This window comes from Poecilia formosa, unplaced genomic scaffold, assembly GCF_000485575.1.
Source record: "Poecilia formosa unplaced genomic scaffold, Poecilia_formosa-5.1.2 Scaffold146, whole genome shotgun sequence".
In the NCBI taxonomy this organism is placed as follows: Eukaryota; Metazoa; Chordata; class Actinopteri; order Cyprinodontiformes; family Poeciliidae; genus Poecilia; species Poecilia formosa.
Window position 1 is genome coordinate 505,867 of NW_006800085.1, and position 26,829 is coordinate 532,695.

Genomic DNA, 26,829 nt, shown 5'->3' on the forward strand with positions numbered 1-26,829 from the left:
TTAAATAGGCTATTGTGGGGCAAACTGCATGTGTTTTTATGGGACATAAAATCATAGAAACTCACCAAAAAGGAAGATTGGCACTTAGGCGTGCACAATGTGTTAAAATGGAGCCTGAATAAATTACCACAGTGCCACTCCAAAAGGCCTGCACCAAATCTTTTCAATTCCCTTTGTGTGTGTGTGTGTGTGTGTGTGTGTGTGTGTGTTGTGCTCAACAACGTGTCTTCTTGTTCTTGTGTAACCTTCATTTCTGTAATGATAAAAAATAAATCCAAAGAGCCACTGATGGAAATGTCTTCCCCTTTATTTTACAGCTTGCTTACAACTTAATTTCTTTGAAATTACAGTTAAAGCAGTTAAGAGTGTTGTTTTGGGCATATTTGGGCTTTTGATGGAATTGAACCACCAATCTGCTGATTGCAAGTAACCAGAAAACAAGAGCAGGTTGAAAAGAAGCCTCACATCTAATGGAGCACTGGATGAGAGGATTATAACTTTTAAAGAACAACCTGAAGCGATGTGCCTGAGCACCAACATAAAAAAAAAAAAAAAAAAAAACTTGATTTCTCCACAACTTATTACTTCTGGCACTGCACCTTAACGGGAAATTGGTTAAAGTGGAGTGTTGTGGCAACATAGTGCTTTCTTTGGAGCAAAGATTAGAGATAAATTAAAGTTTGTTTTCAGTTTGTGAAACGCACTTATTTTCTGCTCCTTATTTAATATTAATATTCTTGCTGTATTTCCCGTCTTGCAGCATGTAGTTGTGGTTTCATCCCGTGGAATGGCCTCTGCCAATTTAGATCCACTTGTATTTAAAGAGTCTGGTATCTGTTGTTCCCTTTGTTGGTTTGTGGTTTGGTGTACACCGTTGCTGTGCAATTAAAGAAGAAGTTTCTACTGATGTCACTCTGAGTATATTTGTATGCAACGTTTGGGTCCCACCTCCGTGTCCGTTCGACCAGCGTGACAAGCGTGCAACACAAACCATGTTCTCCACAACTTTACCTCTGTGTTCCTTGGTCTTCATGGTGCTGCTGGTTTACTGCTGTATTTATTTTTTTGAGATTAAATTTCATTTAGTTTGAGTATTTACTAGGTTAAGCCAAATTGCGAAGGCAGTTGGAGTCACTGAATTTTATTTAGGTGTGTCAGTGTAAAAGAAATGTAAATAAAACGCAGCACATATTACATATTTCCTTTTGTAAACAATTCTGAAAACCATGTATCCTTTCCCTTCCACTTCATAATTATGTGCTACTATGTGTTCGCCAATCACATACAATCTCAAAATAATACACAGAAGTTTGTGGTGGTAATGTAACCACATCTAAAATGCATCCTGTATATCCAGCTGTGTGGTTTGCAATCTTGAGCTTGTTCTGTCTGCTTCCTCTGCTTCACACTCATGCAGCATCCAACATAAGGTAAATAGGCTTATTATCAAGGTGTCTAACTCATGCCTGTGTAGTATATTACATGCATTGTACTGATGCATTTGTGTGTTTCATGATGTCTCTGACTTGTCTGTCCATCCGCTTGAGTAAACAAGAGCTACGTTAATGCGGACGTTAAGGGCTCTATTAGTGCTACTGACAGGAAGCGGAACAACCCAGGCTTTTTCTATTTGTCCATTATTAATGAGGACTGGAGGTTAAACTACCGCTTAATCACCAGGCAGTATAGAAAGTGATGCAGAGATACAGGGATGGGAGCTGGTCAATAAAATGTGTGGGTGGAAAGTGATTTTTTTTTCCTTCAGAAATTAACCAAAGAAAGGAAAGAATAATGGCGAGAGTACAAACAGAAATTGACTGTTATTTCCCACAAGCTTAATTAACAAGTGTGTGTTTGCGACTGAAGATGTGTTCCATTTCAGTTTTGAGATTGTACAACTAGAAATTATTTTTGCTCCTTTTCATAGTAAAACACTATTTTGTGTTGGTTTATGAGATAAAGCCAACATAAAATACACAGAGGTTTGGTAATAACATGACTAATTGGGTAAGAACATCACAATAAGCATGTCCCTCTCACCTCAGAAAGGCATTAACTTTGTGTAATCCAGGCATGATCAAGCATGTAATCTCCTTAAATAGAGAGTACAGGGAGGAAATGTCCTGCATACAGTCACATAAACAGACATCGGTGGTCTGTGTCAGATTAAACTGGACATATGGAATCTTGTTTTAGTTTTTATACAGTTTGTGATAGTATGTTAGAAATTCTGAGGTACAAATGTTTTTCTGCAAAGTGACTTTTTAAATAATGACAAGGAATGTAACTAACATTAACATTTCAGAAGCACCAGAACTATCCTCTAAGTAAATTGTTGTGTTTTTGAGTCAAATTGAAGTTGGGCCTTAGTATTAGATTTGTTTTAATCTTTTGATATTACATTGAAAATCTTATTTCGTATTTTTTTAAAGGACATTTTTTTCTGGAATTGTTTCATGTGTGATTTTAGCTCTTTGGCCAAGTTTGTTATGTCATTCTCTTTATTTTTGCACTTCAGTATTTATTCATATTTATTTGTTAAATTATTTCTTTTTAAATTTCAAATGTCTCTTTGGAGTGTTTCTCAACAATTCAGTTAAACTCAGTTTACTTATAATGCACCATATCACAATAAATGTCATGAGGCATATTGTAAAAATAGTAAAAAAAACAAAACAAACAAAACAAAGTGAAAACATAAACACAGCAGCTGCTAATACCTATATTACTTTTGACAAATTCTTTTTCTTGGTGTTTATTAACATCTTTTGATTTCAACTGTTTTCTCCATAAGTTTTTAGTGGCCTGGATTCTTAATTAAGCCATGTAAAGCATCTTGTGTTCCACTATGCAAATAAGGGAACAGCAAATTTCAAATTTCATTTGATTCAACAGGTTTTTTAACAAAAGAGGAGGAAAAACAGAAAGTGTTGTTTTGGCTCAAATATTTTAAATAATTATCTAGTACAATCCAGAACATGCTGTCAGAAACAGCTGGTGTGCATCTTTCTCTAGCAATTAATTTTCAAACACACACACAACCACGCGCAAAAAGCTCGCATTTATTTTTCAATTATTTCACTTTTAATTATTTGATATAAATGTGGTTCTGCTTAAGGGCCTACCATTATGGATGGAGGCTGGCTTTTAAAGAGGGGCCACTGGGCAAAATGGTAAACAACGGAATTAAACGGTAATAATTATTGTTCCAGAAAATAATTATTGTTCAGCCGCCTATCAGCTCTGGTGTTTAAATAACAGATATTAGCAGTATTTTTTTTTTTCTGAGTGATGGCAATGTGTGTGTGTGTGTGTGTGTGTGTGTGTGTGTGCGTGAGTGTGTGTGTGTGTCCACACATAGTGGCTAAAGCCGAATCCCACATGCAGCAGATAGGCAAGAAAAGCCGAGCATGCTGAAACACACAAACACACACACAGGCAGTGGAGATTAAAACACAGAGCCATAGAGATGGGCAGAATATCAAAACAAACAAACAAACAAACAAAAAAAAAGAAAAAACATGAAGCATACTGGAATTTATTTCCCCAAGCATGGAAATAATTCAGAAATTAAAATGTAAAACGTAAAGCGTTTTATTCATTCTTTTGGCCTGTTTGTGTAGCCTAGATATAAATGGAACAAGTCAGTCAAAAATGTGAGGAATTTTGTAAATTTATTGTTTATTATATATTTTGTTGAGCAATTCTCAAAATTTATTTTGATTTTTCTGACATATAAACATTTTTTTTTTTTTTAATTTGACTCAACAACAATCTGTCATCCAAACAGGCTTAGATACCAAACATGTGGATGGATTTCACATCTGTATTGTTTATGTTCTGTTGATCCCCCCCAACATTGAAAGTCAACATCAAAACAGCTTTTGTGGCCATTATTGTTTTTCATATTTTTGCCTGATCTCTCACTGATCCACTGCTCTATAAATACCCTTCTAGACTTCAGCACCAGAGTGTGAATGGAGGGATTAACAGAGATGCAGGATGAGTGAAAGGGATCTGACGGCACTAATGACGACAGACGTGTCGGCCTTTGTTGTTTGTGCTAAACAAGCATATGCACAAGTGGACAAGTCCACAACCAATGAGCGCCGTCGTAAACACAAACACCCTGTGCAGCAAGATGTTTTTCATGTCTTTTGACGGATTATTTCTCTTTTGACATTAATATAATCTTCAGGATTTTTAGCAGATGTTGAAACCGAATGAAACCAGGAAAACATCCATTCTGGAAATTATCTGGTGGTCATTTATACAGAACACTTTATGTGCAAAACAATTTCCCTATATTCCAGTTATAGCTAAGACTGATCATGTAGAAACATTAATGAAAATATGGCAGAAAAAGGGGTATTTTGTCACTGTAAACAATTTGTTTTCAAATATAGTTGAGAGCAGAGAAATAAGTAGAGTAGAAAATACACAGAACTACAAGCTTTAAATAAATGGCTCCTGAAACATCATATATACAAGTGGTAAATTGTATTTAAAAAAATGATGTATTCATATATTTTATGTAGGTAATTGTTCTTTTTTTTAATTTCCAGTCTTTGTGTCCAAGTCACTGTTCAGTATAACCAGAACAAATGTTTAATCACAGCTGTTGGAAGATGAGGGTCAGCTAGCTTTGCCAAACTCTGAGGGATTTCAGAAATTTAATTTATTATAACATTTTTATACATAACAGTGGAAGTATTTGTAACTGTTTTTTTATGAGTTGAGACCAAGACTGAGACCGCAACCCAACATAAGTTAAGAGTACTTATTGACAATTATTATTTGAAAGACAATCAGCAATTTCTTCTCTGGAAATCACCAGCGACCAAACTCTACAGAATGATGAGTAATCTGGATCGTGCTGGAATGACTTTAATGTTTAATCAGGAAATAATATTTTACCCAATTGATGTGGATTCCAGGAGCCAACAGTGCAGAGTCTTGGAAGCCAGCAGACTGACGAAAGACAGTCTGAAAGACAAAAAGGAAACGGAGAGGAGACAGAAACAGATCAGGAACATTGACTTGGCTGTAACAGCAGTGACAACAGACAAGTTTACCGAGTGACTGCAGAACAGGAGTCTATGAAGGCAGCAGAACAGGTAAGCAATCAGCAGCCAGCTGGAGAAGAGCCACGGGTGAGAGCAACGAGCTAATTCACAGACAACAGGGAGGGGAAGGGCAGTGAGCAGGAGCAGTTCACCAAGCCCTTTCAAAGAAGCCTGTAGCTCTCCTACTAACAGCTATGGTATAATGGAGCTCATATATAAGTATGTAAAAATATGTTTATATTTTATGTTTGTTTTACACAAAAGTATCAGTTTGTGTAAAACTGACACTGGCAACAAATGAAACACATTTCTTATGTATGAAACATTGTAGAAAGTCAATAATTGTTCAACATGACAACTTCCTCTCTTTATTTGTGTTGGTTCTTAGTAGGAAAAGTTGTTCAACTAAACATTAGGTAAGGAAACTACTAGGTTAGAACACAGCTCCAAAACTACCTGGTCAGGTTCAGGCACCAGATGAGCCAGTTTAGGATTGGGTAGAAAAGCTATGATGCCATATGGCAAAATATTTCTTGATTAGCATAAAACCAAGCCAGAAAAGTTTAAGAAACACAAGAAGTTTGTGGTACAATTTTAAGTGGTTCACAGATAAAACTTTTCTTATTGTACATTTGGAGATTTCTGTTTCTTGATGCAGCTGTGAGAAATATTGCTGGCAGCTGATGTGCAAAAGAAAAACAAAACACAATGTTGACTTAAATCATAACTAATCAATGATCACCTAAAACTGTTAGTTCAACTGATGTGAGACACACTGAATAATATGCTACGCTGTGGATGTTTGTATGGTTTTGGCCACATAAACACGCCACACTCTCTAACAGAAGTGCAGCAGGAAATATGAGACTGAAACACCATTATAAGCCGATCTCCGTAGAGTGACTGATCTCTAAATGAAGGCTACATATTTAAATCTCTCTTTCTGTCTCTACACTTACGTCCAAACATGACCTGCTGGTAAACCTCTAAGCTGTATTTGAAGAACAGAAGCCGCAAGATATAGAGAAAGTAGATCTTTAAATGCCATGTCTGCTGGCCTTCTTATCCATTTAGCTGACCTTTGCTGGAAGATTTCAAGCTGCAAATGGAACCAACAACAAGAGTGACTTTAAATACTTTTTTATCTTGCCTTTTAGTGTTACACAAATTGGTGTGTGTGCCTGTAAGCACTTTAATACGTAAGCAGCTTGTAGAGAAGATGTTGGTATAACCCTGAAAATATGGAAACAGTTCAGACATTTATAATAACATTATATGTAGATGTCCCCTTTTAAGGGTCAGAAAAAAAAACAAAAACTATTAAACCTACTTGACATGTTCAAAAAATATACGAAAAGGTCAAGCTTTGAATATACATTAGACATGAGGGTCCTAAACAGAAAGGGAAAAGGAACCAAAAGCACTGGGGATGCTGAAGGAATATTCAAAATATCCCAAAAGAAAAAATGAGACATTACTGGCACTTAAAGGTGACTCCCATAAACTCACACTTGCTGCACAATAATTTAAGAAGCATTGAGACACTAATTCTTTCATTGCGCTATAGAAGTCCAAAGTATAGGAGGTAGCCACAATGGTTTAGGAATGAAAGAAAGAAAAAAAAAAGATGTCGACAAAATGGACTGAAAGACGAATTACATTGATTTTTATATGGCCTTAACATGTGATGTTACAGAAGTGATATAAGAGACTTCCTGACTTTGAGTTCATCACCACATAAATGTAGGATTAGTTAAACATAGCTTCATTCGCTGAGTTGATCCAGGTCAAATTTCTCTAAGCCTTTAAGTATGCTTGCATCAAAGTTCATCCTAAGCCAGACTCCACACAAGATCTGGAAATGGCTGATTGTGATTTGCATGTTTGTGTACTTTACACGCACATTGAATATATCATGGAAGTGTGGACAGATTTTCCTTTCTTTCACCATCTTTAATCTTTCAGGAAGTTCCACACTACAGCACATCAAAGTAACATTAATTAAATGACAGCAATTTACTTCCTGATTATTTATTAGCTTAACAGTGTACTTCAGGACTGAATAAGGGTCTAATTGACAAATTAGTTGGTCTCTTACAAAACCTTGCCCTCAATTTATAAACAGGAAGAATATTTGCTTGTGGTCACACACAGAGCAACCCACTCCTGATTTAACACTTCTTTATTAGCGGCTATAATTGGAATGTTATATGCAAAACCAATGTAGGCAATGGGTAATTAGAAACTGATTACAGTTTTCACGTATTCATTAAACAAGGTAGTGCGATGGCAGCCAGAGTATGGGTAGGTAACAAAGGCCGGCGTTCTGCATAGTCCACAATGTTGTATAATGAGATGTCATTAGTGATTAAGCAGAAAAAATAAGGGCTGTGTCAGTAAACTGGCTGATTTATTAAATATGGGAAGCTAATAGCAAAGTAAAATCCATCATTTGCAATAGAGATTTGTTGTCTCATACCAACAAGTTTAAATATTACTTTCCAAAAGTACAAATTATAGGCTAGTAGTCACCATGAACTGCTCCATGTGTAGAAAAGACAATCTTCACCGTGCAACATGGTGGCTGCACCAACATGCTGGAATGCTTTACTTTAGCAAGGACAGAAAAAGCTTATCAGGGGGTGAGTTTAAGGCCTGCACAGCAAGAAATTGTTCATTATCATGAACACAAATTGAGTGATTTCTCTGTTTGCTTTTTGTTTCATATATAAAAACATCTTTGTTATATAAAGCTTCGATATGTGACTGATGGTTGACATCACTTTCTGTCTGCTCATCCTTCCCTCTCCGTCCTTCCTCTGTCACGTCACAGGGAGTCCTCCGGGATCCGGGAAATGATTAAGGACGACAGTTTCAAATACCTTTCAAGTATCTCCCTGATGGCGATGTAAAGTAGGTGGGCACCGAGAAAGTGGTGGCTAGCAAGAGTGTGCCAGTCTGGTCTTTCGGAAAGTAGAAAGTAAAGATTTGAGAATGATGCAAGTAATTTTATATTTAACTATGTCTAAGCAGTGAAGCAATATACATATATATATGTTTAGTTTTAGAAGAAATGTTTATTCACCTGTGTTCTTTTTGAGGATACTTTCCTTATTTTCTAAATGCAGTTGTAAAAGTGAATCAAATGTTTTTTTTTTTTGTTTTTTTTCTTCCAAATCTCCGTACTCCAGTGTCTTGTTCATGACACACATTCAGGGTCCCTCTTTGTGACACTTTACTCACTGTTGCATGACGAGGGGTGTTCATAAGTGAATACACATCCGTGTGTGAATGTCTCTGTACAGCATGTGGTTTCATGTGTGTGTGTGTATGCGTGTGTGTGTCTGCATAGGTCTGCGAGGGAGAGATAATGAGATCTTGTTCAGCTGAGGCCCGGTCTTGATCCCCAGAAGCCCTGGACTCATTTCAGTGAGAAACCTCTGAACAGAGTGAATACAAGACAAAGAAGTGCCAGCAGAAACATAAACTTAGTCTGGTAGAGGGATCATAAACCGGAGGAAGTACAGGATGATCGCTTTTGTCCTTTATTATTGGAGTACAGCTTTCAAATATCCTGCCTTTGAGTTAAAGATTACACCAAAATAAAAATAAAAAATTAAAAAAAAACATTAATAAAATATTTATTTAACACAGAAAAGCCTGTTGTTTGTCTTGGAGAAGATTTCTAAAAGTCTTAAAATACATTATTTGAATGCAGTATAATCTAACAAGGAAAATTAGAATTTTAATATTTCAACCATTAATTTGACTGCATCTATTCTAGGAGTGGTGAAGAGTGCATCATTAAGAAAATACTTTTTTTATTGGTGAGTTTAGATAAAACATTTATGTTATTTATATTTATCCTAATAAGTTGTTTAAAGTTCCTCTTTACCACTCATCAAAATGGAAAAGACAAGAGAATATGTCATGTATATAAAGTTGATGTGTGTTGATCCTTAAAATGAAACAGTAAACAGTAAAATGTCACTGCTAAAAATGCTGGCTGCTTACAAAGTGATTCTTCCAACTTTTTTATTTTACAAATAGAAAATTAAGTGGAAGGAAAACTGTAGGATAAAAATAATTAAAATAAAAACTTAGGTATTAAACAAAATCTATAGGTTTTGTCAAATACAAGCCAGCCACATTTGAGAAAGCTGTTGATTTGCAGTTACCACAGATAAATGTTATACTTCCTTAAATCGGGAAATATTTCATAAAGTTGCTTTTTGTCAAGTAAGCAATAAGAACAAGAAATAAACAGATGCAAATATTCTTTTATTTTATTTCAATAAACATACGTTGAAAAAAGTGAGAAAGGATTATAAACTACTCCATGTTATGAGTATCAATTTAGTTAAGAATGTTTGAGGTGAAATATCACAACACTGCAGTTCAGTAGCAAAAAGCGGCATCTTGCGATTACCAACTCGCCATAACTAAAGAATATTATTTCAGTTTGTTGAACTCTTTCAAACACCCTTTATCTGCCTTTTTCCCGCATTGTCATGTTTATTAAATACCATCAATATCCTAAAAACTGAAAGCAACAAACGTTCCATCACAATTCTTCCTGCACAAGCAGCAAATGCTTCCAATGAACACTGACTGGGTTTCTTCCCATCTCTTCCCCTCCTTCTCCTCCCTGCGTTTTCATACCTGTCAGCTAGATTCACTGTGTGGGTTAGCCAGAGCTATCACTGTTCCCTTTTCTTTTTGGCATTGTTCAAACTAAATGGAAACAAGGTAATTAGCTTGTTACAATTAAAGCGAGACGAGCGGATGAATTGTAATCACCCGCAATGGAGTTCCTGCTTTCTCCCCTGCAGCCTCCAACAGGCCAGCTGAGCTATCCTCATTTGCATAATTAAAATATACAAATGATAATGGATTTTGTAGTCAATGTCCAGAGGCTGCAAAGGCAGGAATGAGAGAGAGAAAAAAAAAAAAAAAATGAAATCACAATAACAACCACAGCGGTTTCGCCTAGAGGGGAGGCAAAGGGGGGTAGTGGGGTGGGAAGAAAGAATACGGAGAAAGGTTGGTCTTGTACTGGAAAAGATGGCAAGAGAGAAGGATGTGAAGATAATGAGAGATAAAATGAGTGAGAGAAAAGACAGCCTGAACATCATAGGGAGCAGAATAAAGGTGAACCAATTACATTTGCAAATAGCATATGCCTGGCCCTGGCCTGCGCTGCCCTCCCTCTGGGGAAGTCTTTCGCCTGATTACATGAAATTGGGATAGAATTAAACATCTAAAAGTTGTCCTAAGACAAACCGAAATGAAATTAGAACCCGACTTCTTTTTTACCTCGCATGGCCACAGGGCCACACGGCAGAGACGTCAGGAGAGACGGAGGGATTGTGCAATTAGGCAAGGGACAACGCTGGTGAAATTAGGCCTTGAAGCTGACTTTACTCTACCTCTGCTTTTTCTTTCTTTTCTTTTCTTTTTTTACCTTCTTCTGGGCTTTTTTCTAGAGTTCGCTTTCCGTGTTTTTGGCATCAGAAAGTTTAGAGGGAAACCAGCTGCCATCCCTTGACGATGAAGTGTGTTGGTCCGAACACACACACACATTCACACACTTCTCCCCTGCTGTGCCGAAACACATTTACACACACTCTTGTGCCCCGGTGATTTGAGAGCGACATTAGAGCGGTGGAAGCCGAGAGCACTGGGCAAGGCCCCAAAACACAAACTGAAAAGCTCTCCAGTCACAAAACTAACTTGTCTTTCTACAGTAAACGATTACAAAAGAGGGCTCTTCTGTGGAAAATATTAGTGCCTTTTCTTGAAGGCAAGCGAGTTTCTGCATGTTTCCTTCATCCTATTTTCTTTTATTTTCCCTTTCAAGCCTCTGATTCCACTAATGCAGGAAAAAAAGAAACAATAAAGACATACTTTTTCAGGCTGAAATCTTATTCAGGAGAGCATCAAATTAGAGAGCAATGTGCTGTTATTACGATTATAACACAAATAAGAAAAGTGGATGTCTTCTGTTCTCTTCCACTCCATTTAGCACTCCATTCAGTTATCCCACAGGGATCAAAAACAGTGCATTTAACTTGTAATCTGATCAGATTGATCTGAAATGAAGATGCACATCATACAGTTATTCTCATTTTATTACCAGCATCTCCTTCACTTGTGATGATATAACAATGCCTTCTCAATGCCTTCCATAACAATTTTTAACGCCAGGATGTTTTATCTTCCATAACGCTTCCAGAAGCCAAGATCATCTCTGAAAAATGAACTTATCTTGTGACAGTGTTGGTTCCAGTTAAAATCATACAACCAATAATTGACAAAGTGGTGTATTTCTCTCTCTCTTTTTGTTTACACTACAGAACACAATTTAATATTTTAATAGAAACATGTTCTTTATTGGAATTTAAAATTCAAAGTTTATGGGTATTTTATGACTGCTTGTATGTTTGGACCCTTGCTTGACCTTTGCATGTCAATATGACTCCAATCATCAGGTTTTTTCTTGGTTCTTTTGTTAATAAAACTATGAAAACAAATGGATAAAAATGTTCAATCATCTTGGGTAACTTAATATGTGATTTCTTTAAGATGAGCTGTAATTCTAGCCTGTTAACTCATATTTATGAACTCAAGAATGCTATTTATTATACCCATATGTTTGCGTTCTCTTACATAGATGGCTACCGTTGAAAAAAGTGATTATTTTCCATCATAATGTCCCATAAACATGTGTTCAAAACTCACCTACATCTAATGACTTTGCAGAGTCAGATTAAAAGTATTGAGCTAACTACGTCTTTGTTCTTTTTAGTTGGCAGCCTTGTGTTCTTTACACACATTCCCATTTGCAGATGACTTTTTCTCAATATTCAAACTCTTTATTGCTCAGTCTTTATGCTTACATAAACTGCATTTTCTTCTTTTTATGTGCATTTCTATAAAATTTGGTATGCGCAGCTGCCTGTTTACATTCCCCCTCTGTTTTTTTTTCTGTATGTGTGTATGAGTGAATGCAATAACAGCAGCAGAGCTGTAAGTAAATAATGAGGAGTAATCAAAGTTAATGGAACCCAATGGGAGACACAGCTTCTGTGTGGCAATAATCTCATTTAGAGAGAGAGGCAGATTTAGTGGATAATTGGGGCCTAAGTATTTACTGATTCCCCTGCTAACTAACTAACTTACTGAGCTGCTGATGCTCTTTTTGTTCACACCGGTGCCAGGAGGTGAACAAAAGAGCAAATGAAGCACTGTGACTTAGATTCAACATGTTTCTGTTTGATCATTTTTTGTTATTATTTTGTTTCCCATTTCTAATGACTTTGTTGATTCATCTGGTCATCTTTTCCTTTTTCCCTTTCCTTTGTCCCATTTCCTTTTGTTTTTTTACATTTTTTTTTTATATAATTTTGTCAAAATGTTCCTGCACTTTTGAAGAAAAAATATATGTTTTAGCAAAAGAGTGTTTAAGAGATCATGATTTTATTTTTTTTATTCTTTTACAGATTTTTATTGATAAATAAATTGTAAATACAGTATATATGCATGCAAACAACAGATTTCCACTTCCCTTCCCAGTCCTTCCAATTCACCTGCCAAACCCAGAACCAGATCAGTAGTGACACATAACTGAACTATAAAAACATAATAAAAACGTAAAAAAATTAAAAAGTAGAAAAAAAGCAAAAAACCAAGTGAACACATTTTAGTGTATACTAAAAAAAAACAAAAAAAACAAAAAACAAAACAAAGTTAGTTCAACATATATTTTAGCACTTCTTTTCTTTATAAATCCCACTTTGCATGTAAACCAATTCTCCATTGGTTTCCATGGAGAATTTGCCACTTGCAAGATGGCAGATATGCTGAATTATTTCTCTAGGACAATGGCAGCAATGGTGCTTTGNCTCTTCTGAGAGTCTCAGTCCTCTAAGAATAAGTAAATGCTTTTCCTGTGTATTTAAAAACCCAAAATACCAATGCCCCCTTGGTTCTCTTTGATGATTTAAATAACCCCAAAGCACTTTCTTCTGCCTTCTGGTTATATCTGCAGCAACACTTTTGTGACACTGCATTAGCTGCTCAATCAAAAATGTAAAAATGATAACTAAATTAGTACAGAGATGTATAAGCAGTGATAATGTTATTGCTACTAGAACAAAGCCATTTCTAAACTGAAGGAAAATGAGCAAAACAAAACAGTGTAGGCAAATGCTAAAAAACATGATGGACAGTTTGTGCCCTCCAGGCAATACCATGATTTCACCACGTTGGCAGATTGTTAAACATAATCCAGTCCTTTACAATCTTATATCACTCATCACTACTTCTTGAATTTTCCTTTCTTTTCATTAATGTTTTAAGTCTTTGCACCCTTTGTCTAGACTTTCTATCATCTATGACAATAAGATATAGACATGATTCTATCTGGGTGTATTGGGTGTGATGGAGTTAATGGAGGGTGGTGTCAGCTGCACAGCAGGGCAGCTCTCACTCTTGGAAAAGCCCAGAAAGCTTCGCTCCACCTTTGTGTTTGACTCTGTGTGTTTTTATCTGTGCGGGCTCCTCAGGCGCCATTGTGGAACAACTTTGCATCTGTGTTGCGTTCTCCTCAGTGGTCATGCACTTAAGTGCTTAACCTTCAGTTCGATCACAGAGTCAAATCATTTGCACTGAGTGATGACTAGATAGCTGTCAAAACTCCACTCTTTTCCTTTGATCCTGTTTTAATTAACCTTCTTCCTCTCCTTGCAGTAATTCTGTTTTTCTCTCAAGTTATTATATTTCTTTTTATTTCCCTTTCTGTATTTTATTGTCATAAATCTCAGATGAACAGTATCAACCAGTAATCCAAATACAGAAGGATATTAGCTTGAGAAATAATTAACAAACAGATAAAACATAAACCAGCTGATTTCCCCACTGTCTCTTTTATTTTTTACCCATGTCTACAATCCTTTCTTATCATATTTTCATCATTTTTTGCACACATTATGGGTAAACAACAATACAAGCAATCCTCTCTCATCTGTCACATCACTGATTGTTGCCTGACTGTGCCACATTGTCAAGTAATGTGCACTCCTGGGGCCAGATGCATAAACAACGCAAATGCAAACCCTTATGTGTATTATGTATCATTTCCTCCATAAAATGAGTAATTAGAAAGACTGAATGTTTCCTGAGAGCAGATGCACATAATGCGTTTCTCAGGTTATGCAAATATCTGTTCATAAAGCATTAAGTCTCCTGATCAAAGTTGAAATGAAAAAGAAGCATAAGATGAGAACTGTAAAAATGTTTTTCAATTGCAGGAATGACAGAACTAAAAAATAAGTCAAAAAGTACATTTTATTCAAGTTTATAAAATCAGCTGGTTGCAATTTTGCAAATCCTGCATAACTCTTCCCCATTTTTTGTACTCGCATGAAAGACACTTAAATTGATTGAAATCTGACTGCATTCCTGGACTGGTCCTTGATTTATGTCACCATAACCTCCAAAAATAATTTCGACCATGGCAGTGCACCAACAGATATGCCGTCTAACAGAGAGCTGCACAGCATGGAGAAGCACAATTATGAGTTTAATCAAGCAGCGACAAGAACACATGGATCAACTTTGTGAGCAGAATCAAAGTTCACAGCCCTGGAACCAGTATGCCTCTCAAAAGGAAGGGAATATAATGAAACAAATAAAATCACATTTTATTTTTATAGCAGCTTTCAGCAACAAGGCATTTCAAAGTCCTTTGAAATCATAAAACACAAAATCATCCATCCATTTTCTTTACACCCTTGTCCCTTGGTGGGTCGGGAAGGTTGCTGGTGCCTCTCCAGCTAATGTTCCAGGCGAGAGGTGGGGTACACCCAGTATGTCGCAGGACAACACAGAGACAGACAGGACACAAAACCATGCATACACACACTCACACCTAAGGACAATTTGGAGAGGCCAATTAACCTGACAGTCATGTTTTTGGATTGTGGGAGGAAGCCAGGGTACCCAGAGAGAACCCACGCATGCACAGGGAGAACATGCAAGCTCCATGCAGAAAGACCAGGCCCAGGAATCAAACCCAGAACCTTCTTGCTGCAAGGCAACAGCTCTACCAACTGCGCCACTGTGCAGCCCACACAAAATCATAAAAACACAAAAATACAAAGTCATACAGTCAACAACATTACATTTTGTAATGTTGTTGCTGCTAGTGGCCCTCAAACCAATAGCAGCAGGAAAGGTGGGAGAAGCAACAGGCGGACAGAGCAGGAATTGAACCGGTAACCCACCGATTGAGGGTCAAACACCTACCATCGCCACCACTGTCCCAATTTATATCCCAAATATATATATAAATATCTATTTGTATGTATAACATGATTAAATCTGATTTGCTTTCCATATGTTAAGCCCACCACTAATTTTCTATGCAAAATTAAATATCTTGCTTTAACCTGGAGTTTCTCCATTGCTGACTGAGTGTTACTGGAAAACATCAGAGCAACGACCACAGCTCCTGCACGCCCATGTTCCTGCCCAGATTCATGCCAAAAATAGGCATCTCCTTTACAATCTGTAAAGGAGATGCCTATTCTCCTTTACAGTCTGTAAAGGAGATGCCTATTTTTCCAAACAGTAGAACCAAACCAAATATTAACCGGTTGGCAGAAGGGAGGCGGCTATAGTGTATTTGCAGGAGGAGTGCCAATAAATCTGTCCTACACTGTACATTGCTGTGTTTATAATATTACATAGTTTTATGCATCCGGCCCCTGGTCCTGCTGGTAATTACATCAACACCTTCAGCGGCATTAGTGTCTTGCTTTGGCCATTCCCACAGAGAACCATCACTGTACCGGTTTCTTCTGCTCTGTTTGACAACACACTGAAGAGTTGCATGATGCACCGTTGTTGTTGTTGCATACTCATCATACAGAGTAATTTTTCCTAGGCGCCAAAAAGGCACTCAGGTCAAGTCACACGGTTAAGTGCAATTTGCAAAACCATCTAGTGCCAGATTTAATATTTTCAAGTATGGTTTTGTCTGTGTGATTATAATCACAAGCATGCTGGAGCCTCAATGCATGAAGAGTGTGTGTCTATGTGTGTGTGAGGACAGCTTAGTACAACACAGCCGGCCAAAGCCAGACTTTAAAAGATGTATTTAATCTGAAGATATTAGGCTCAGGTTATTTTTACTTACCATCACCCGGTATTAAAAAGCATGGTTACAGTTATTGCAAAGCTTGGAGGTAGTTATGCTTATGGAGGGACCTTGGGAAGGCAGCAAGGAGATTAAAGAGGCTCTTTAATCAAGGAGGCAAAAACTGCCAGTAGAAAATACAAACCCAAAAGGCCCTCATTATTAAAATACATTTGGAGATTACACAATTGCACAATGAGATACTTTTACACTAGCTTTAAGATACTTGTAACATTTTAGCTTGAAAGAGAAATGCTAGTGCTACACAAAGCCATTACATAAATGAGCAGGATAAGATGCTTAGACATTATTTACACCCAGGCCAAGAGGGGATTAGGATTTACCCCTGCCTCCCTCTTATTCTTTGGTTTTACCACATCATGTTTGCTTTGAATCATTTCATTTGTATTTCTCTCTCATCCCTAAACAACAGTTCTTCCTTACAGTTCAGGCTGAATGAAGTTAAATTAAGTATAAGACTGTGCAGTCTTGCCTGGTCAATGTCCCCCCCTCAGACTTTCTCTCCTAATAATTGTAGTCTCAGTCAGATCTACTGGGTTGTTGACTAAAAAGGAAAGTGAAAAAAGCCGCTACAATTAAAAAACAAACAAAAAAAACTTTTAAGATACGTCTAATATTAAAAATGAACTGAAATAGAGTTCAATACGCTGCTGAATGCATGGAAACTGTGCTGCTGTGCCACGCCATCCCTCACCTCTGTGAGATTTGAGCCATAAAAAGAATACGAGTGAAAAGACAGAAAATTAAAAACTAGCATAACAGAACGCCACAGACAAGATTTGTGTTGATGAAGCGTCCCAACAGTATCATTCACTGAATCAGGGAGTAAATCGACCTCTGTATCACAGTGCTAACTGGAGCAACTAGTCATCTTGTCAGAAGTCCTGATTGGCTCATTTAAATACCACTCAGGTGTAATTGGATGGCAAATTAAACTGTCATTATTGGACAGGCAAAGAGGGAGAGAAAGAACAGAGGAGTGACAGGACAAAATGGCTGCTGTTCTCCTGTGGGAAAACGTTAGAAAGTAAAGGGAGACTGATTCGCATTGAAACACACACTCTTGAGACTGTCTTCTCCAGTACATGTAGTAAGACATGTGAAGTTGGGCAATTCTAAAAAAAAAATCATAATAATGGATTTAACCTCAATCTTTTATGGGCCCATTTCCTTAATCTTTCTTCTATCTGGCTTTATAGTGCACGTCTAATCATTATGTTGTTCTTCCGCACATTTTGAACATTTCCATACCAGATCTACTTATTTTATACCTCCAATAATCTCCCCTTTAATTAGCAACAGAGATGAAGCCCTTCAGGTGGGAGTATCTGTTATTAGAACCGTCAGTTGTTTAGTCCACAAATCAGTCCGTTTTGGTGGAGAGGCAAGAACAAATCCAGTTTGCAGTTTTCTACAAACCAGACAGGGCTAAAGCTGATTTTTTTTTTGTGAGAAATATAAAACGGTGTGTGTGGTGGATAACTTACACCACCCGTTATACTAAACAAGTCATTTCCATAGTAAACCTTGGCATGGCACAACTTTAAACTCCCTCTCTGCCCATTGTTGGTTTCAATAAACAAAACTGGGAATAAATGGGAAATATTCTACTGTCCATTTTGTATGAATAAGATTTTTTTTAAAGTGGCAATTTCAGTTTCAGGAAATTAATCCCAACAGTGGTAAAGCCTTATTATTAGATATCATTAGATTCAAACAAAATCTGACACATTTTGTCTGTTTTCATTTTGAGAAGCAGCTTGTATCTTGTCTAGTGTTTCTGCTCCACCATTAGTCATAAAACTGATGAATGGAAAGTGACCAGAGCTTCTCCAGGTGAACCCTGACCTCCCACAGCATGTGCACGCGTGTGTTTTGTCAGTACGACTGTAGCCCATCTGTGTGGCCTGTTAAGAGCCCCTTTCTCTCTTTACCCTCTTATTCTGACCCATATCCTCAGCGGTCAACACTCAAGAGCAGTCTGACCCAGGGGGATAGTATCTTTTTTTTCTGTCCGTGTCTCTATACACATTTATGAGTGGCAGTGCAAGCAGGGGTGAACATTAATAGGGTAAACACACAAAAAAAACATACACACAAATTTTCATGATCTCATCAATGGATTGTGAATACAGTATTAACGATGGCTGGGTGGCCCCTGGCCACTACTTACTGAATCAGATATGTGACATCTGATATGGGTTCAATTTGAAATCCATTTGTAATGCAATATAGCAGCGTGTTTCATGTCGAGGTCAAGACCCAAAGTTGGGTCATGAGACATAATTATGTCCTCAAAGAACCATTTACTCTCTTTAAAACTATGAAAAGCTAGAGATAAGTGGCAGGCTTTAAACATTATGGATATCATGCATTGATGAAAAGGTTCTCTTTTAAATTAAACCTAGAAAATTACAGCAAGAAAAAAGTTCATCTGATTATTTTTTGCTTGATCATTTTAAATGTACGCTGCTCTATAGCTTGGAATTTTAATATGTGCAGAAATAAAAAGCAAGTATTGGCTATCACAGTTTCTTTCTTTGGAACATTGTCTCATTGCCTACAATGCAGAAAAATATCCAACATTTTGCAAGTTTAAAACATATTAAAGAAAGAACACACAGAAATGGTCAAATGCAGACCCTCCAGCAAGTTCTGGGTTTACCTCAGAGTGTTCTCCCAGTGGGATATGCATAGAAAACCTCTAAAGAGAGGTGACAGGGGGATGCTTGAACCACCTCAACTGACCCCTTTCAATGGGAAGAAGCAGTTGAGCGGCTTTCTCATCTACTTAGAGATGAGAAAGTTCCTCACCTTCATCTCTAAGGCTGATCCTAGCCATCCTCTGGAGGAAGCTCACTCCAGCCGCTCTGGCTCCTGACCCACCAGTGAGGTGAGATTCGTTGTCCTTCAAGCCAGATTATGCCACCAGGAACCAGCACACCAAGGCTCCCGCCCTCGCCAACCACCCCACTTGTGTGGCACATGATCGGGATGCTGTCCCTGCCAGGTGGTGAGCCCACATCCAGATTCCTGTAGTTTGTTTGTGCAAAGCCCCAGGAGCTAAAACTCGACCATTGGCCCCTTTATTTAGTACATTTATGCACTGGAGAATAGGAAAAAAATACTTTAGACCAATTTTGTGCTCCTATTTTGGGAGCACTATAGCACTTATTCTACTTTTATAAGATTTCCAAAGGTTGGAGCATAAAGAGACAGGGGTGTTTAATCAGAAAATCAAAAGTCCTGGTTCTTCTTTTGTGTCAGTTGAACAGGCACACATCATCACAGATCCCCTTCTTCTCCTCTATATTGAACTAACATGGGTTTGATTTAGGGGTAATGGTTTAGCACACAACTCTGACTCAGGAGATTCAAGTGAATCAAATCCCTTTAATGAATTAAACCGTTTAACTTGAGTCATTTAATTACTGCATAGACTGTATGGGAAGGTTTGAATGAGAGGCTATGTTCTTAGTTAAAATGCCATAGATAATCTGGCCAACTTATCAAAGTATAGTATAACTGAACTGTATTCATTTGATTATGACTAAAGTTAAGTAATATGGTGATTTAGTCAATTATTTCCTAACATGTTAATTTTCGTCCCACAAGACTGATTCATGGATTGGTTTAAGAAGTGAGATTGTTTGATTTGATTGCACTTATGATCAACTGTACTTTGCTAAAGACAGGGTCCTTGGAACCATCAGTCTGGGGAATGAAGAGACATCAAATATTAGACAATCTGTCAGAGGTGATACACACACATGCATGTGTACTTTGTGTGAGCTGAGAGACTTAAAAATCTAACACAAGCACACGGGGTGCCATTAAATGCTGTTTAGGGTGGAGAGTCTTTGCTCAGAGAATGTGTGTGTCAGGGTGTATCTTGGTGCACAAGGCTCAGACAAATGGATTCAATCCCCCGGCAAACTGCAAGTGAGTCTCAAAGCCCCATGCCCCTGTTGTGACATCATCTATGAATGTCATAATTGAGGGTCGGTAAATTGCCGCTTTTCCCCGCTCAGCGTCGCCCCATGTGTCAATACCGAGGTTCAAGGTGACGGAGTGGATCAATATTTCGAGACAGGAGCCATCCGCTGAATTTACAGCCCAGTAACAAGAGAGCTATGAAACAACGCTGCTGTAGCCTTCAGCAAGCTGCTGGACGGGACGGCAGCGCCGCTGGCCTGCATTTGTCGCACATGCATACCTTTGATCCTCCAAGGAATTCGGTTTTCTTATTGTTTGAGGAGTAATTTTTTTAATTAGTTACTATTTAAATATGGCTGTCTTTTTCACAAAATTGGCACAGTTTATAGACATATCTAGAAGCTCTGACGCAGCAGTGAAAGAAAAAATAAAAGGAACATATTATTCACAAACTGATTTATGTGTTTAGTCGCAGATTTTTTTTTAACTTTTTATTTTCTGTCAAGCTCAAATTTTCAGATCAAAACAATCTTAATGTCAGATAGAGGTGACTTCAGAAAACATGAAATTCAATTTGACGGCATTGAAAGTAATTATTCACAAATGCAGAAAATTCCTCAGGAATTTGGGAAGTTCCTGAGGAATGGCAAATCTGGAAAAAAATACTCCAAGATCAAACTGACTACTCAGCAAAATGTCACAGAAAAACATGGAAAAACATCCTCAGTACTTCAGGTTTTTCTTGCTCCGATGTTTGTGATTTTACAATTAAAAAAGATGAATAGACAACCATGGGAAGGTTCTAAGCTGAAAATCAGTTACAATCAGAAGACAGTTATAATCTATATTGGAATAAAACACATTTATAGACATACTTAAGGACAAGAGGGGACAAACATTTAATTCTACAAAAGTGAAAACAAAATCTCTTGAACATTTCACTACTGAATAGATTAATATGCATCCCCGAATATGTATGCAAGTGCATTTATGAATCCATCACAGCAGCTACAGTGTCCAGCAGGCAGAAATGTCAAAATCATAGTAGGTGAGCTGTGAAGGTGACGATGCCTGCCGTGAGTGTGTGCACGTCTGGTGATGGATTAGCTTCATTTCCAGTGTAAACTGTCTGTTGTGAGTGAGTGAGTGAGTGAGTGAGTGAGTGAGTGAGTGAGTGAGTGAGTGAGTGAGTGAGTGAGTGAGTGAGTGAGAGTCCACATGCTTGGACCAAAGCAGCAGGACACTGTGCGTGATATGTGTCTTCTGGACCGTGTGTTTTTGAGTCTTTTCCCATCACTTTGAGAACATTTGTTTGTTTCTTTACCTGCGTTGCGTGTGTATCTCTGTAAGTGTGTGACCGTGGCTGAGTGATGGGTCCAGCACAGCGTGCAGTACAGTGGACAAGACGCTGGGTTTATAGTGCCGGAGGCAACAATGAGAGGTGTGTACAATCAAACGTGTGCTGACAGGTGCGATGGACATCACGGGGTTATGATGACCTCAAAGTGCTGCAGGTGACAGTCAACTGCTAACACACACACAGACAAACTGAAGTGATGGTTGTCAATCCCCTTAATTTGTGGTGGGGAAAAAAAAATCCTTTGAATGAAAATATGACACTGCAATTGTTGTGCAAGATGAAAAAAAATACACAAAAATTCAATTTGTGTAAATCTATAGAAAGTATTTCAACACCTCCTTAAATGATTTTTATTATAGTGAAGGAGTTCAAAAATTAAATTTGGAAAGTTTCCGAGAGTCAGAAAGGAATTCCATGGCATATAACATATTAGCCACTAAAGTAATTTCAGTGTTAATCAAATAACTGTTTTTTTTTAGTTGTAATTAAATTAGTCAGTTTAATGTGGTACTAAATGTCATTGGAAGTAATGATGATATTTCCACAACTTCTGACAGGGGGTATGGGCAAAACATCCAGCAAACTACTTTGCAAGCCTTGTGAAAGGACAACTAAACTTTTAGGCTTTTAAACTGTATAATTTGAACCAATTCATTCAACTTCAAAGTATGTAATACAATTTCTCATAAAAAGTCAATCCGTGGGATGACATACGAAGGGTTATGACAAAAAGACTCAATCTGATATGTTTGGAAAACTTTTGGTTGGATATTGTCCCATCAAGGTGCCGAGACTCCCACCATGGAAGCTGTAATTTGATCAAAATGTTACCCTTTTTTCTGTTTTTTAGTTAAACTATGCAAATATATGTTGCATATAAAAAGTTTTGAAATGATCAATCATGCTCATATCTTTTTGCAACATAAAAGCCCATATAAAGTCCAGCTGTATATTTGTTCGTGTACGTGTTCTGCATCTGTACTTCCAGTCTTTTTTCTCAGTTCCCCTGTGAAACCAAAACAAGGTAAACGTATAATAATAACATCTTCAGAATGTATCTCTCCTTCTTTCTCCCTTGAGCCAAACGACCCACATCCCCTCACACACACCTCCTCCACACACCCCCTCCCGCCTCCTCCTCCCGGCGGTCCGAGGAGCGCCCGGGTGTGAAATGTAAAAGGGAGAACGCTGTCGTTCAAACTGTCCCAACCACCAGTACACGCTTGCTGTTTCTCCTGGCGACTCTTCCTCTTCCTCTGTCAGAGTCCGCCTGTCCCCCCCATCCTCCTCCCACCGCCTTCCCCCCTTCATCACACCTCCCCTTCTCAGGTGGGCCTGGCGCTGCAGGTTGCAGGTACGCAGGACCCCTCAGCCAATGAAAAATGAGTGCCTCCTCACGTTGTGACTTTGATGAACTTCACTGTACGTCAGCCTATCACTCTTCTCCATTTGGCTTCCCCCGGAAAAACTGCCCCATGACACACACGCAAACACACACACACACACAGACATAGCATGCACATGCACAGAAGTGGTGAACACGCTGGACCAAGTATTTGTCTTGTTGAAGGAAGATGCTGCGCTCGGGTAAATACGAGGGTCTCTTTGTGTGTGCATGTGCGCGATTGTACATAAAATCCAGAATGAGAAGCACTTCTGAGAATTTATTTAGACACATTTGTTCAAGATAGACTTGACTTTGTTGAAAGGCTGTAAAGTTTCTTGAAGGTAAAGTTTTTCTAGGTGTGAAAAGTACTAAGAGTTTGGCATGGATGATATTCCTATCACCCTTTTTATCTGCAACAAAAAGCCTCAATTGTTCTGTAAATTGTTTGAAAATGTGATTGATGACTGGAAAGTGAGTGTATATGTTTTTGTGACATAAAAATGCAGTCTGCTTGTAGTCGTCTCTGTATTTAGTTCCTCCCGACATACAGAGAACAATTTTGAATGTTAAACCTGCCAGGAGAAACATGCTCACGTGTGTGCGTGTGTGTGTGTGTGTGTGTGTGTGTGTGTGTTTAGATTGCACAAATCTTGTGGGTCTGCTAACTGCAGACAGAAGAGTCAGGGGGCTAATCCCTCCCAGTTGGTTCCTAATCCAGTTCTAATCCCTTTAAAACTCTCCATCACCCTCTGAGGACCTCAACATGGTTAAATCTTATGAAGACACGTGAAACAAAACACGAGCACACAGAATTCCGTTAACTCGATAAAAGTGAAATGTTTTCATATAGCCGTATTGAATATGTTATATGCATTTATTTTAAATCCCCTTTCTTCTGATACCCCTAAGTAAAATCCAGCGCAACCAGAGCGGAGTCAGTGTTTTGCAGAATTTTGCAGGTTATTTAGAGGATGCCTCTGCCGGATTTGTGCACCTGTTGACTGACATTTTTTCCCCTATTGTTCTTTACAAAATGGCCACAGAATCATTCAGATTAGATGAAAAAATATGTGGAAACATTTCTTACGTACTGCAACAGATTTTTTTATGTGATTTGGATCTGGACGCCGACTTGACATGAATATGCTTTGATTTAAAGAATTAAATTTTTATAAGACTGCCCCTGTATTTTCACCCCATCTTCAAGAAATTATCCTCACAGCATGATGCTGCCAGCACCATGTTTCTCAGCAGGGGTGGATGACTACGTTGTCCTGTCAACAGATTCTCAGAAATGAACTGAGGATGTATTCTACAGCTCCTCCAGCTCAGACTAATGCTGTCCTTTTATGGCGTTTCCATGGTAACTGTTTCTACTGCACATTATTTAAGGGTATCAAAGTAAAAAAGGTTAAATACAAATACATGACTTTTATTTATTTAGTTTTTAATACATTTTCAATTTTGCACAAACTAAGAGTTGATCTTTCACAAGAAAAAAATTATTTATATTTAAAACATGAAAAAAAGGGGAGGAACTACTTTTGCAACTCTTTTTATTATCAGCAAGCGTTGACAAGACACTGCTGCTCTAAAAGACATTAGATTACAGGCACTTGTTAAATTAGATTATGTCGACGGTTTGTCTCTGCAGGTTTCCTTCTTGTGCCATATTTGCTTAGTTGTTCTGCTTCCTCACATTGCGATCCATCTACCACCTGTTTCTGTCTGATGAAATGACAGGCTGCGTGGGCGAAACAACTTGAAAACAAGCGGTTACAAAAACGGATGGTAATCTAAGTGCTGTTCAAATGTGCTTCATGTGCATAGTGATCCAAATCTTTGAGAGAATACGACAATATTCAACAGAGCTCATCCCTGGGGGAACTGATGGATGAATGACTGTGTGTGGTCTAAACAATCCTTAGAAGAGTAATAATGCTTATTTTAGTCTAAGGAAGCAGAGGATGGTGAATGTGGTTTCTCTTCTACACTTGCTGTGAGAGGTAGCGCAAAGAAAATTGGTTTGTGTTTTACTTTTAAGTGGTTTTCTTATAAGTTTTTACTAACTTTGATTGGTTTTGTCAAGTAATTAAATGCATCACTATGTAAAGCTTTAATTTTCCAAAAGAAAGAAAGATTTTCTGCAAATTTTTATGACGTGTAAAAATAATGTACCCACTTTCATTATACAAACCTACATGCTCGCTTTAATCCTTTTGTTCTCCTAACCACCCCCCACCACCCTCTTCAGCTTCCCAAACAGACAAATGCATTACACAAATGAAAAACAAGTGAGAGGCTTCAGAAGAGGAGGGGGAGAGCAGGAGCGAGGGGAAGTGAGATTTTATTTAAGTGTTCTTGTAAGCCATCTAAGATATTAATGTTGCAAAGCTACTTATCAATATTTAAGAACATAAAAGGAGTGTGAGGGTGGGGTGTGGAGCTTTGTGTGGAGAGAGGCCAAACCAGAAGGGACATGCACTCTCGAGGTGTGTGTTAGTGTGTTCTTTGCCGAAACCATAGAACAACAATCAGAGAGAAGATGAGGTCTCTCTGGCAGTTAGAGAAGAGGAATAGCTCAGTCTTCCATCACACTAAAAGCTTTCCTACACAAAACCCGCACGCACACACACACACACACTCACAAACAAAGTGAGCACTGTTAAGTGATGGTCAGGATTGTAAATACAACTGCTAATGCCCTATAACCACAACATACCTATTTTATGTTGTGGTTAAAATGAGTTGATTTATGTCTAAGTATGTTATGGATGTATATGTAAACATATATGAATCATGTGAATTAGTAAGCTTTAAACAGTCACTCAGCACTGCTTTGGCAGTATCTATGTATGTATGTGTGTGTACATACACTTCCATAAAAAATGTGTAACTGAAAGAGAAAAAAAATATTTTATTTACTATGCTGTTGTCTCCATTTATTCAGATGATATAACCTCAATTTTTAAAACCGATATGAATTTAGAAAAAAATCTGGAAAGTCTTATTTCTCTTTTTTGATTAAATCCAGAAAATCTGACTTTCTTTTCTTCTTTTACATAATTATGGTAATAATACAACAGACTAATGTCGATACCGTATGTATTTTGCTGAAAACACGAGTGAAAGCATGATCGCAGGTGCAGTGGGGTTTATCGGAGAGTAAAGTTCTGCAGGTTTCGTTACAATTATCTAGCTGCTTTGGTTCTGTTAAGTATTATGTTGTCAGAATTATCCAAATCTTTCATTATTATAGAAATCCAGGAAAAATAATAAAAAATATTCTCTTCACTTCAGCACCCCATCTATATTATGTTCTGGTTATCTGCAGGGACACAAGGATGGGATTCCTTAAACTAAAGCAACAGTTTTTGATCTGCAACTAATAAAGAAAATTTGTCGGGATAAGATTACAACTTGCACTCTGCAGGTCTATGCAGCTGGCCTGCACCAGACACACACATACACACACACAAGCGCACACACACGCTGACCTCAGGACAGTGTTCGGTCTTCCTGTGTCTTTCCATGTCATCTCTAGTGTTACACATCCAAAACACTTTCTGAACACAAACCACTAAATGATGGCTGCAGGCTTGAACAGAGATATGTGTGTGTGATAGTCTGAGAAGAACACAGAAAACAAAAGAAGTTAAATTCTGCCTCTGTGCGTGTGTATGATGACCCAAGGCACGGCTAGATGGATGGATGTGCTGAACCCCTACAGGGGCCCAGGTACGCTTATTTAAACAAAGCACCCTAAGGTCTGTGAGTGTATGCGCATTCTTGTGTGGATTTGAAACAAACCTCCAAAAATGAGCCTCTTATAAAGGACTGTTTTTTTTCCCCCCAAAGA

At 37.9% G+C, this 26,829-nt stretch overlaps 1 long non-coding RNA gene across 1 annotated transcript in view; it reads right to left on the bottom strand.

Annotated features, from left to right (window-relative positions):
* Positions 1-2,748: 2,748 nt before the first annotated feature.
* The window catches only part of LOC103145713 (uncharacterized), an 80,148-nt gene continuing 56,067 nt past the window's right edge, over positions 2,749-26,829 (bottom strand). The window contains exons 4-5 of the long non-coding RNA XR_477045.2: positions 4,918-4,986; positions 2,749-3,413 (exon numbers count right to left, since the gene is read on the bottom strand). This is a non-coding gene — a long non-coding RNA (uncharacterized LOC103145713). The remainder of the gene's footprint in view (positions 3,414-4,917; positions 4,987-26,829) is intronic.